Consider the following 9,905-nt stretch of genomic DNA (forward strand, 5'->3'; position numbering starts at 1 on the left):
GCATCGCCAGCCCGGCCCGGCCTGTTCCTGCCTCTCGCACCAAGCCTACGGTGTGCGTCGCCAGCCCGGCCCAGCCTGTTCCTGCCACTCGCACCAAGTCTACGGTGCGCGTCGCCAGCCCGGCCCGGCCTGTTCCTGCCACTCGCACCAAGTCTACGGTGCGCGTCGCCAGCCCGGCCCGGCCTGTTCCTGCCACTCGCACCAAGTCTACGGTGCGCGTCGCCAGCCCGGCCCGGCCTGTTCCTGCCACTCGCACCAAGCCAGGGGTGCGAGTCGTCAGCCTGGTCCAGCCTGTTCCTGCCACTCGCACCAAGCCAGGGGTGCGAGTCGTCAGCCTGGTCCAGCCCGTTCCTGCTACTCGCACCAAGCCAGGGGTGCGAGTCGTCAGCCTGGTCCAGCCCGTTCCTGCTACTCGCACCAAGCCAGGGGTGCGAGTCGTCAGCCTGGTCCAGCCCGTTCCTGCTACTCGCACCAAGCCGAGGGTGCGATCGTCAGCCAGGTCCGGTCCTTTCCTGCCTCACGCATCAAGCCGGGGTGCGCGTCGTCAGTCCGGCACAACCCGTGCCTGGGTCACCGGTGCCTAATCAGGTACCGGTCAACTGCTCCACTACGGAGCTGAAGCTAACCGCTCCTGCTACGTCCAGTTCTGCTCCAGCCAGCGGGGCCAGACCGGACCAGGGGCGCTATGGGGGGTTTATTGGAGGGTGGTGGGCAAGCCCGGAGCCAGAACCGCCGCCGAGGAGGAATGCCCACCCAGCCCTCCCTGTTTTGTTCAGTTTGAGGCGCGGTCGCAGTCCGCGCCTTTAGGGGGGGGTACTGTCACACCCTGGCTCTGGGACTCTATATGTTGAGCCAGGGTGTGTTCATTCTATGTGTTTTGATTCTATGTTGGGAGTTCTAGTTTGTTGATTTCTATGTTTGCCTGAGTGACTCCCAATCAGAGGCAACGAGTGTCAGCTGTGGCTGGTTGTCTCTGATTGGGAGCCATATTTAAACTGTCTGTTTTTCCCTTTGTGTTGGTGGGTTTTTGTTCCAGTTGGTTTTGTGTTTTGTACCGTGGACTTCACGAGTCGTTTGTTGTTTTGTTTAATGTCTGTATTTATCACTATAGATAAATAAACATGTTCGTTCATCACGCTGCGCCTTGGTCTACTTCCTACGACGATCGTGACAGAAGAACCCACCATACAAGGACCAAGCAGCGTGTCCAGGAGCAGGCAGACTGGACATGGGAGGAAGCGCCGGGAAAGGAGATGGAGAGGCTGGCGATGGCCCAGGTGGGCAAATCGTGGTCCTGGGAGGACATGCTCGGGGGCAAAGGGCCATGGGCTAGGATTAAGGCCCTGGCGAGAGAGGAGCAGCGGCGTCAGCAGTGTCTTCGTCGGACGGACGAGAGGCAACCCCAAAAAATTTTTAGGGGGGGGCACACGGCATGGGCGACTGGGCAGCAGGAGGCTGCCACAGGGCGATTTGGAGAGGAGGCCACCGGGTTTGGGGTGCCAGAAGGCAGGTTGGCGGAGCCTGGATGGAGAGCGGAACCAACTTCCCGTACTCAGGCATGGCAGCATGGGACTGGGCAGGTTCCGCGGTATGCGGAGCGGCGTTCTGTGCCATGAGTGGTCCGGCATAGTCCTGTACGTCCTGTGCGAGCACCCCGCCCGTGTCGTGCGAAGGTGGGTATGCAGCCAGGACGGAGTGTGCCGGCTCAACGCTCGTGGTCTCCAATGCCTCTCCGCGGTCCCGGATATCCTGCGCCAGTGTCACGTGCTGTTATGCCAGTACGGGTACACAGCCCTGTGCGTCCTGTGCGGATGCCTCACACCGAGTGTGTGAAGGTAGGCATTCAGCCAGGACGGGTTGTGGCCGCTCTTCACTCCAGGTCTCCTATCCGTCTCCACAGCCCGGTCCGGCCTGTTCCTGCTCCTCGCACCAAGCCTATGGTGCGCATCGCCAGCCCGGTCCGGCCTGTTCCTGCTCCTCGCACCAAGCCTATGGTGCGCACGCCAGCCCGGCCCGGCCTGTTCCTGCCTCTCGCACCAAGCCTACGGTGTGCGTCGCCAGCCCGGCCCAGCCTGTTCCTGCCACTCGCACCAAGTCTACGGTGCGCGTCGCCAGCCCGGCCCGGCCTGTTCCTGCCACTCGCACCAAGTCTACGGTGCGCGTCGCCAGCCCGGCCCGGCCTGTTCCTGCCACTCGCACCAAGTCTACGGTGCGCGTCGCCAGCCCGGCCCGGCCTGTTCCTGCCACTCGCACCAAGCCAGGGGTGCGAGTCGTCAGCCTGGTCCAGCCTGTTCCTGCCACTCGCACCAAGCCAGGGGTGCGAGTCGTCAGCCTGGTCCAGCCCGTTCCTGCTACTCGCACCAAGCCAGGGGTGCGAGTCGTCAGCCTGGTCCAGCCCGTTCCTGCTACTCGCACCAAGCCAGGGGTGCGAGTCGTCAGCCTGGTCCAGCCCGTTCCTGCTACTCGCACCAAGCCAGGGGTGCGCATCGTCAGCCAGGTCCGGTCCTTTCCTGCCTCACGCATCAAGCCAGGGGTGCGCGTCGTCAGTCCGGCACAACCCGTGCCTGGGTCACCGGTGCCTAATCAGGTACCGGTCAACTGCTCCACTACGGAGCTGAAGCTAACCGCTCCTGCTACGTCCAGTTCTGCTCCAGCCAGCGGGGCCAGACCGGACCAGGGGCGCTATGGGGGGTTTATTGGAGGGTGGTGGGCAAGCCCGGAGCCAGAACCGCCGCCGAGGAGGAATGCCCACCCAGCCCTCCCCTGTTTTGTTCAGTTTGAGGCGCGGTCGCAGTCCGCGCCTTTAGGGGGGGGTACTGTCACACCCTGGCTCTGGGACTCTATATGTTGAGCCAGGGTGTGTTCATTCTATGTGTTTTGATTCTATGTTGGGAGTTCTAGTTTGTTGATTTCTATGTTTGCCTGAGTGACTCCCAATCAGAGGCAACGATTGTCAGCTGTGGCTGGTTGTCTCTGATTGGGAGCCATATTTAAACTGTCTGTTTTTCCCTTTGTGTTGGTGGGTTTTTGTTCCAGTTGGTTTTGTGTTTTGTACCGTGGACTTCACGAGTCGTTTGTTGTTTTGTTCAATGTCTGTATTTATCACTATAGATAAATAAACATGTTCGTTCATCACGCTGCGCCTTGGTCTACTTCCTACGACGATCGTGACACCAACGTCGTTTTTAGAGAATTTTGTTTTTGTTATACAGTGAGGGAAAAAAGCATGTAAAAAAAACGCATGTCAAAATTTTTTGAAATTGATATGCATTTTAATGAGGGAAATAAGTATTTGACCCCTCTGCGAAACATGACTTAGTACTTGGTGGCAAAACCCTTGTTGGCAATCACAGAGGTCAGACGTTTCTTGTAGTTGGCCACCAGGTTTGCACACATCTCAGGAGGCATTTTGTCCCACTCCTCTTTGCAGATCTTCTCCAAGTCATTAAGGTTTCGAGCCTGACGTTTGGCAACTCAAACCTTCAGCTCCCTCCACAGATTTTCTATGGGATTAAGGTCTGGAGACTGGCTAGGCCACTCCAGGACCTTAATGTGCTTCTTCTTGAGTCACTCCTTTGTTGCCTTGGCCGTGTGTTTTGGGTCATTGTCATGCTGGAATACCCATCCACAACCCATTTTCAATGCCCTGGCTGAGGGAAGGAGGTTCTCACCCAAGAGTTGACAGTACATGGCCCCATCCATCGTCCCTTTGATGCGGTGAAGTTGTCCTGTCCCCTTAGCAGAAAAACACCCCCAAAGCATAATGTTTCCACCTCCATGTTTGACGGTGGGGATGGTGTTCTTGGAATCATAGGCAGCATTCCTCCTCCTCCAAACACGGCGAGTTGAGTTGATGCCAAAGAGCTCCATTTTGGTCTCATCTGACCACAACACTTTCACCCAGTTCTCCTCTGAATCATTCAGATGTTCATTGGCAAACTTCAGACAGGCCTGTATATGTGCTTTCTTGAGCAGGGTGACCTTGCGGACGCTGCAGGATTTCAGTCCTTCACGACGTAGTGTGTTACCAATTGTTTTCTTGGTGACTATGGTCCCAGCTGCCTTAATAATAATAATAATAATATGCCATTTAGCAGACGCTTTTATCCAAAGCGACTTACAGTCATGCGTGCATACATTTTTTTTTTGTGTACGGGTGGTCCCGGGGATCGAACCCACTACCTTGGCGTTTCAAGCGCCGTGCTCTACCAGCTGAGCTACAGAGGACCACGCCTTGAGATCATTGACAAGATCCTCCCGTGTAGTTCTGGGCTGATTCCTCACCGTTCTCATGATCATTGCAACTCCACAAGGTGAGATCTTTCATGGATCCCCAGGCCGAGGGAGATTGACAGTTCTTTGTGTTTCTTCCATTTGCGAATAATCGCACCAACTGTTGTCACCTTCTCACCAAGCTGCTTGGCAATGGTCTTGTAGCCCATTCCAGCCTTGTGTAGGTCTACAATCTTGTCCCTGACATCCTTGGAGAGCTCCTTGGTCTTGGCCATGGTGGAGACTTTGGAATCTGATTGATTGATTGCTTCTGTGGACAGGTGTCTTTTATACAGGTAACAAACTGAGATTAGGAGCACTCCCTTTAAGAGTGTGCTCCTAATCTCAGCTCGTTACCTGTATAAAAGACACCTGGGAGCCAGAAATCTTTCTGATTGAGAGGGGGTCAAATACTTATTTCCCTCATTAAAATGCAAATCAATTTATAACATTTTTGACATGCGTTTTTCTGGATTTTTTTGTTGTTCTTCTGTCTCTCACTGTTCAAATAAACCTACCATTAAAATTATAGACTGATCATTTCTTTGTCAGTGGGCAAACGTACAAAATCAGCAGGGGATCAAATACTTTTTTCCCTCACTGTATGTTTTTATTTAATTTTTTTGGTGTATTTTATCCCCTTTTTGTCCCCAATTTCGTGGTATCTGTCACGAGAATTTTGTCATCTCAATGGTTGAAGTCAACTACTTCTTAAATCTTTGAATAATTCCCAGAGGTTGTAAATCTCTAGTTAAATATTGAATTAAACAAAGACCCCTTTCTGCAATGATCAGTATTTATTCAGAGAGCGCTCTGCCACAAAATGGGTGCACAGTCTTTTTATACACACATGTCACACACACATACACACACACACACACACACACACACACACACACACACACACACACACACACACACACACACACACATGTTCTTATCATAGCCTACTCCTTGCTCGGGCAGGCTGCATTTTTTCTCTCTATTCTTATACATAGTTATCGCTGTTCTCACAATATTCTGCAAGCCTCTTACTCCCCCTCCCTGTGTGGGGACATCTGTTTTTGAAACCGGTCTCCTGTTATTGGTTTCAACGTTTGCACTTCTGCTTGCCTAACTATAAGACACAAATACTCTATTGCTGGGCAAATATGCATCTTATATAAGCACATTTGATTAACTCTCTAAGCTCTAGTCTACTAATAGTCATACATTATTAGTTTAACTGAGGGTGTGACATTTTAGTCATATCTTACTCACACATTTCTTTATCAATCCACCCTTTGACTAAATTTCACACACACATTTAAAATACATTCTTGTAAAATGAAACACACAACAAGGCACACAACTTGTTTTGCATATAAAATGAATCACTCGTATGAATCACACAATAAAAATACAATTTGTCTTGCATGCTATCAAATTTTACTTCCAACCATAACTGTCCTTGTTAGGATGTTCACTCTTACCTTCATTGAAAAGATAGCATACTAAACATCAAAAATTGTCTCATTCAATTCAGGTTCATCCGGGTTGAAATCTTCTGCATCCTCCACCATAGCGGGAGACATGTAGCGTTCATTCCATTGGTCTGAGTCTGGAATGGGTCCATACCTCACCATCTGTTGGGTCACCGCAGTCTCCAGAGACCTAAACACAAGACCTCTCACACACGGGATTAGGCAACATCCACATAACACCAGCATGAACATCCCAGCCAAAGCCGCCCCCAACACAGTCGCTACAATAGTTTTCCATTTTCCAAACATGTTATCAAACCAACCGGTTAGTGAGTTATTGATACCAGAGTTCTCAGTCAATTCATTCGCTAGCGTGGTGAGTCCCTGAAGAGCCTTGGTCCCTGACCCATTGGGCGCTGTGTTATTGGGGATGAAAGTACAGCACATAGATCCAAACATGACACAAACCCCACCCTTCTCAGCCAAAAGCATATCTAAAGCTATTCTATTCTGCCATGCCATTAAGCTCGTTGCCGCTGTCTGCTCAGCTAATCCCTTTCTTGCATCACAAGTGTGGTTAATAAATCTCTGTTGGTTGTAGTAGATGTAATTTATTAATTGTTGACCACCAGAAAAGACTTGACTCAAATCCAGCTGCGCTCTGATTTCTAGCTTTGAATTCGTCTGGAACCCCTCGAGGTACTCCTATCCCATCGATATATATCCTCTCATTAAAGGATCCCGGAAGGAGGTCTCGCTTTTTACGCGACAACCCACCAGTCTCTAACATGTTAGATTGTTTGATGAGAGTGAAAGGCATTACCAGCTGAGCTAACGCACAGGTTCCAGTCCAATTCGCATGTAGTTTGGGCCACAGTCTGTTACCACCACACAACTACCAGATGTCAGCGCTGGCCTGGTTTTGATCCCTAAAATCCTCGGGCTGCAATGCAAAAGAGAGATTAGTCATAGACTCCTTAGATGTAACATTCTCTGTATGGGAACAGGAGCTGAGGTATCCTACCTCGTACCCTGTTTTGTCCGTCCTAGAAAAACAATAATAATCCTCCACCGAGACCTCATACGGGGGTAACCTAGGTCGGTGAGACTTCGATACTGGGGGGTACAGATAGTGCAAGTTAACACAAGACTCATTCACCACATTCCCAAGTGGCTTGAACAATTTAACCATGCAGGATAAACCTGACGGAGAGTTAAAGCCTGTCAAAGGGAACGGAGTAGTGGTTAACCTAGGTTTAGCTGTTCCACAGGCGTAACAGTCCTCCTTGGACATAGTTCTTGCTGTATACTGTATCCATTCCAACCATCGATTCGGGTCCTTATAACCAGTCTCCACCTCTAATACCTCCTTCAGATCTATAGTTTGCACTATCTTCACCACGGCCCCAGTCTCACTCCCTCCCTCAGAAATGTTTACTCAATAGGGTGCCCCAGTTGAAGAGGATATTTCACCTGTCGGGACTGTGTATGGAGATTCACATTTCCCCCCCTCTCGGTATGAGCAACTACATGGTCCCAGGATGTACATGGTGACATACATATATATCTCCCGTCCTTTATAACACTACCAGCCAGCCTTGGCTCGAGAGACCCCAACTGGTCCGCGAAGACCTCAAAGGTGATGTCCTTTCCTACAGTCACTAGTACTTCCCCTTTCCCTACGTCAAGCTGTCTTTTCTGCCTGCTTTCGCTTTCCCCGGTCATTACCTTCCTAAATTGAGTTAGGTTAACTACTACTTCTGGCGGGTCAGGAGGGTTTGGGTGTGCTAGGAATATGGCTCCCACAATCAGACAGCCACCTACCGTCAGGAAACATGTAAATCCCCACCCTCGTCCTGCGAACATGTCAGACGCCAGAGGCCAACCCATTGCTTTATCTTCTATCGAACTCACACAGGGATGATCAGACAGGGTAAGGGAATCTTTGTTAAGGAGCCAACCCCCGAGCCCTAGTGGTGATCGGTTCTTTCCCTAACTCTGTGTTTGTTCGTCAGGTGTGGCTGGGTTTACCTTTTTGCAGTGTGTGACATGCACCCAGGTGGATCTTTCCGCAATTCTTACAGTGAAGGCTGTCACCAACAGGACCTGATATGGACCTTCCCAACGGGGCTGCTTCCAGTCCTTTTTCTTTAGGGATTGGATCCACACCCAATCCCTTGGTTGGATAGAGTGGGTTACCTTCTCCTTTAGTTCTCCTGTGGGGCACAAAATCTTTGACATACGTGTTTGGTTAATGAACAATCTCCTCATATGTTCTGCTAATGTATCTTCTGCCTCTATGTCTGCTTGTTCCAGTCTGCCTAACTCAGGCATTCTGTATGGTCTCCCAAATACCTTCTCGAAGGGGGATAACCCATCTTTCTCTGGGGTTACTCTAATGGTCATCAACACTATAGGTAGGCATTGTACCCAGTTTCTTCCCTTCACTCCGTGATAACTCTATAAAATCAATTTCCAATTGCTGGACTGGATATTTTGCCAGGGGATATTCCCCCTGGGGTGCTCTCTGTCTACCTTGGTGATTATTCTGTGCACAGATGACACATCTGTAACACATTTTTTGTTTTTGTTTTTTGTAATTCGTTATACCATAGGCCACAAATTGTTTCCTAACCTGCTCTACCATCCCCCCTGTTGACAAATGGCTTTGCCCATGTGTCAATATTTCCGCATATCAAAACAGTGACTTTAATCAAATTAATAATTTATCCTTATGCCAGACATTATCTCGTAGGATTGCCCCTTTCTTTTTCCACATGTTCAATTCTTTATCCTGTCTTCTTTACAGTGTGAAAATGTATGCACTCACTAAATGTAAGTCGCTCTGGATAAGAGCGTCTGCTAAATGACTCAAATGTAAAATGTAATCAAGAACATAGGAAATATCTGTTTCCCCGTATGTTGTTCCTGTCACCCTTCTTAATGTCATATTTCACTCATTTGCCAATATAATCCCTTACTTTGTGTAAGTAAGCAGTGATATTTTGTCCCAGGCATCTATTTAAAAAAAAATTGATACGTTGTCTCCTACTGTCCCTTAACATATACTGTAGGGGATTTCCATCAATCCTGGGAAAAGAACACATCGGATAACTCCACGTTTCATTAAATTCACTAAACCTATAAATAACAAACCCATAACCACTTTCCGGTAATCTACTGATTTAAACCTGTTGCATTAATTTATTAAAATATAAACCTATTGTTTAATAAATCCAGAACCTACGAAAAAATTTTACTACGCCATCAGCCTAATAGTAAAAACGATCTCCCATTGTTCAACGTGAACTGTCTGCATAACTCACTGTTGTATAAACAAACTATTCAGACATCCGCTTCACATTACCCTCTGCTTCGTTTACTAAATCCTGGCATTAGTAAATTCTATCCACACACCACCAAAATCGAATAACATATTTGCATACACATAACTAGAAAGCATGAATTTAATACCATTCTTGCTTAAACAATGCAATTCAACATTTCTCATCACCCAATTTCTATTACTTTTTTTTCACACAGGAAACCCTGTACAATCTCTATCCTCTATTGCTGATGTTCCTTTAACAGATGACAAATTATTTTGAAGTTATAGTCAAAACAAACAAAACATCTACAGTGGGGAGAACAAGTATTTGATACACTACCGATTTTGCAGGTTTTCCTACTTACAAAGCATGTAGAGGTCTGTAATTTTTATCTTAGGTACACTTCAACTGTGAGAGACGGAATCTAAAACAAAAATTCAGAAAATCACATTGTATGATTTTAAAGTAATTATTTTGCATTTTATTGCATGACATAAGTATTTGATCACCTACCAACCAGTAAGAATTCCGGCTCTCACAGACCTGTTAGTTTTTCTTTAAGAAGCCCTCCTGTTCTCCACTCATTACCTGTATTAACTGCACCTGTTTGAACTCGTTACCTGTATAAAAGACACCTGTCCACACACTCAATCAAACAGACTCCAACCTCTCCACAATGGCCAAGACCAGAGAGCTGTGTAAGGACATCAGGGATAAAATTGTAGACCTGCACAAGGCTGGGATGGGCTACAGGACAATAGGCAAGCAGCTTGGTGAGAAGGCAACAACTGTTGGCGCAATTATTAGAAAATGGAAAAAGTTCAAGATGACGGTCAATCAC

The sequence above is a fragment of the Coregonus clupeaformis genome, chromosome 2, assembly GCF_020615455.1.
Source record: "Coregonus clupeaformis isolate EN_2021a chromosome 2, ASM2061545v1, whole genome shotgun sequence".
Classification (NCBI taxonomy): Eukaryota; Metazoa; Chordata; class Actinopteri; order Salmoniformes; family Salmonidae; genus Coregonus; species Coregonus clupeaformis.